This window comes from Labrus bergylta, chromosome 1 (assembly GCF_963930695.1).
Source record: "Labrus bergylta chromosome 1, fLabBer1.1, whole genome shotgun sequence".
NCBI classification, from domain to species: domain Eukaryota; kingdom Metazoa; phylum Chordata; class Actinopteri; order Labriformes; family Labridae; genus Labrus; species Labrus bergylta.
The window spans coordinates 33,928,640-33,932,962 of NC_089195.1; the positions used below are offsets into that span (position 1 = coordinate 33,928,640).

The 4,323-nt window shown below is 40.5% G+C and overlaps 1 long non-coding RNA gene across 1 annotated transcript; it reads right to left on the reverse strand.

Moving 5' to 3' along the window:
- Nucleotides 1-671: 671 nt before the first annotated feature.
- LOC136180383 (uncharacterized) lies at nucleotides 672-2,962 on the reverse strand. The gene is made up of 2 exons (XR_010667064.1): nucleotides 1,320-2,962; nucleotides 672-715 (listed from the first exon to the last, which is right to left on the reverse strand). It is a non-coding gene; the product is annotated as an uncharacterized lncRNA (long non-coding RNA).
- Between the last annotated feature and the right edge of the window lie 1,361 nt (nucleotides 2,963-4,323).

Consider the following 4,323-nt stretch of genomic DNA (forward strand, 5'->3'; position numbering starts at 1 on the left):
TTTAACTGTGTTTTTATTCACAAGTTATTGATCTTATTTACTCTCCATGTATCTTGATTTAAGAATGGGGCTGTGTTTAAGGGCAAATTTTTGCAATGACTCTGTTCCATCCCATTTTCAGAAATGAACTACATTAGTATTTATCAAAAGAATAAGAAGTTGTGTAAAAGTAGACTTCCTTCCCTAAGCTATTGAGTTGAGCATTAATCTGAAATGTATACTCATAAGTAGACATAAAAGAGTGCATTTATATAGAAATATTTATTTAATCTGAAAAACAACATTAAAAAAAGTCTGTTTTTACAGCAGAGATGAACATGTTTACAGCTTGGTACAAAACAAACAAATAGGTGTGATTAGCTCATGTCTCGATGGACACACACTGTACGGGGGGGTGATGTTTTGATCAGTTTTGATTTGATGAAGGATAAGAGTTATTCACAATAAGGCGTGTAGCTGACCAGCTTGACAGGTGGGCGCGGTGTAATGGTTTGTCAGGAGGTTTAAAACCCGTCTCAGCTCTCAGCCTGTGGGTGACATCACTCAGGCCATCCGGGGGAGACCTCCCTCACAGCGAGCTGTTGAAGAGAAGCAACCGAAGTCCACCCCAGAAGAACCAACAAATACAGATGTTGTTGAGGCTCAGGTTTCTTCCTCTGTCTCTGCAGCTCTCTGGGCACCTCGACGGACCAGTCACCAATAATCCACACTGTGTCTATAGGAGAAATACAAAGGTGTTCAATTAATGCCTCAGACAACACAAAATGTACAGTTAACTATATGTGACAGCTCAGGGTGTTTTTTTGTTATGAGCCACATCTGCAGGAATAATATTGAACAAGGTAGCTGCAACTCATCATAATAGATGCCAGTCTTAAATACTATTTTTTCTAATACTTAGTTTTTGGTGTGAAGCTGACACTATCCACAGACTCCATGACTTCACAGGGTTCAATAGAAAACAAATGTCTTATAATAAATACTAAATAATTATTTTTCAGTTGTCATGTTCACCTCATCGCTGTTGACATCAGTAAATATAAAACACAGACATTCCTCTTTTTGTCACAACAGTAACATGAACTGTATGCTTTGTAATATTGATTTCTTCTGGATGTCTCATATTTATTTACAGTTTATGGATAAAACTTTGTTAATGTATTTCTCTGCTAACACTGACAAAGTCTAACTGCTCTGACAAATAAATAATAACCATGATTGTATATTTAAAAAAGTGTAGTTTTAAGACTTTAATTAAATATTTGGGTTGAATATAATTAGTTTTAACTGTGTTGTATAAAAGTTAAATGTTAACTTACTGTTTATAGAGTTTTCTCAGGACGAGCAGGAATAGTTGATGATAGCAGCCTAGCTGTTAGCTATGCTGTGAAGTGGACTGCTAACGTCGAGCTGAATGGGTTAAGTCCCGCCGGTCCCGCCTTACTGCTGTCGTTAGGTTGATCCGAAGTTAGGTTGAGACTGCAAATCCAATATGGATGCGGCCGTCGGTTGGACTCATTTTCTGCCTATGTCACAGACGGGTCAGGGTTCGTCCAGTAATATTTACAGTCTATGATCCAAACCATACTGCACCAAACCTGGAAGTTAGCATCCATGCTGAAATGTTCAGTCTACTGAGGTGGACCCAAAAAATGCCCTCTTAATGATCACGAGGGTTCAGTCTACTGAAAAGTCCGCGCTCCATCCTGAACTGTGGCTTTTCGAAAAGGGCCAATGAGTTTGGAGAATATAAAACCGATAGAGGATGACTGTGTAGATTCAGAATTTGTTAAAGTAGACAAACAAGTTGTTTTTAATCAAACAAACTCACTTGACAATCAACACAGGAAACTGAATCAAAGAAAATAGCTTGTTAGCTAGTTAGCAGCCTGTTAGCTAAGCTAGCACCAGAAATCCTTTCACTTGATACTTGTCTGTCTTTTAATAATGTTACATGCTTCATGCATCCATAACAACTGAAAAATGTACGGTAATGACATCACAGCATATGTTGTTAAATTTGAAACTTTTCAGTAGTTAAGGACGATAATGAAATGGGTTGTTTATCAATTTATCATTAACTGATATTTAAAAACAACGCACTGTAAATCAGTCTATCTTTTCTGCCTCTTTAAAGAGCAATATGTAACTCTGACTCCAAATTCAAAACATTGTAGAGAGCTGTCTCCCCCCCCCCCCCAATATTGATCCTAGTTTGAGCACGTTTCTGCTCGTGGAGCTTATTAGAAACATGCAGAGGCTTTTTTGGTCGGGTACAATCACTTCTATCTGAACCACTTCTCTTGACCGCTTCCATCGCTGCAACACCTGTTGACCTGATAACTGCTCTCATATCTGACAAACCGAGGGGCGTCCAAAACGGCTGTGTGGGGGGTGTCTTAAAAGCGCCTACCTTCTCTGGTCCAAACAAATCCAGAGCATTCAGGAGCAGAATCTAAAGTTAGAAGGAGGACATACTGGCTGCTGCATTGTTGTCAGAGAAGCCAGCACTTCAACATAGCATGTTTCCTTAATGTCTGATCAGATAGTAAGGTCACTACACATCTCACTGATTGGATCTTTGGATTTATTTTGTACAAACCTGATCTGTCAATTTTTCCCTTTCTTAGTTTACAAATCTTCCAAAGTGTCAAACAGGGTGTTTCATTTATATTATTAATCAGTATTGATAATGAAAGATTGTAACAGTTATGCTCGTAATGAGGAAACGTTTGCATGCCACATGCGGGGGCTGTACAACCTGAAATTAAAATGAACATCATGGATAAAAACAGACATGCATTCAGGGGGTTACAAGGCGAGGCTGTGGACAGAACAGATATCAAACAATATTCTGTCATGCACGTCTGGCTGGTTATTGTTAAGATGAAGGAGAGCAGCAGAGCAGGAGGAGGAGGAGGGAGGAGGAGGAGGAGGAGGAGGAGGAGGAGGGAGGTCAGTACTCTACCTGTATCAGTCTGTCTGCCAGAGCTGCACTCTCCTACAGCGCAGCGACGCAGAGGAACGAGAAAGAGAGAGATGAAAGGAAGAGAGAGACAGATAAAAACACAAATACACCAGAGAAGAGAGTCAGAAGAAGAAGAGAAAAAGCAGGATTACAGGTTCTGAAGTCGATTATTTTCTTTTGTAAATATGTAGAAAAGTGAAGAGAAAACTCAGACAAAAAAGAAAAAGGTACTCCAGAGAGGACGAGAAAAATGGCTGTGGTTGAAAAAGCAGAGAGCGTACAGTAAGAGGGAAAATCCCGCTTGAAAAAAGAGTCATGAAGACAAGTAGAGAACACACACACAAATGCTACGAGAGCTCCAGGAGACGCAATCCACCGACAGGAAGTGAGCTCACAGTATCTCTACAGCGTCTGGTTTCAGTGTTTACGTGCTGTAGAAGAGATCACATGATCCTGATTTCAGTTTAACATTTAATGTAACCTCTGAGAGAGAGAGAGAGAGAGAGAGAGAGAGAGAGGAGAGAGAGAGAGAGAGGTTTGGTTTTCAAAATACCTTTTATTTTACCACTACCAGGAGAAAATTATAACACTGTCACATCATCACTCAGATCAAGAGAAGGAAATAAATAAATAAATAAAAAATAAAACAAAACAAGTGCAACAAAAATCACAACATCAACAAAAACAACATTTACTGCATCAAAAATGAATAATCAGCTCTCCATCCCCACCCACAGAGCACAAAGCTTCTTCCACAGCCCATACACTATTAAAGTCTTGCACATTGTCCATCATTTGATAATAGGCAAATTCTACCTTTAGTCTGGCCTTCAAAAGTCCCTCCAGAACCAGCACCGGTTCCACACAGCCAGTACCCTGAGCTCGGTTCTTGCGTGTAAGCCAAATGGCCAACTTAGCCGAGCCAGATAAAAAGTTCATCAGTGTATGTACAGTCTTTTTCTTTGCAGAATACTTTGGCCCAAAAACAAACACTGCATAAGAGAAATCCTCCCCGAGAGCTTCAAACAAGCTTTTCATAAGGACAAACAAGAGTGAGAGCCTGGGACACTCAACAAACAGATGAGACAAAGTTTCAGTTAGTGAACAAAACAAACACTCCTCTCCCACCCCTGGATCAATGTGCGCTCTGTATCTGTTCGTGGCTATAACCCCATGCACAACTCTCCACTGGAGATCTGCTGTTCTCTTCTCAACAGGCAGCTTGTACAGGGACCGCCAGCTGCCTTTCGGGGAAACCTCCGGGCCAAAAAACTCGATCCACCTCGACTCTTTCACTCCCGACAGACCACGAAGATGTAGGACCTTAACACAGGACTGATAGAGTGCCTTTTTCC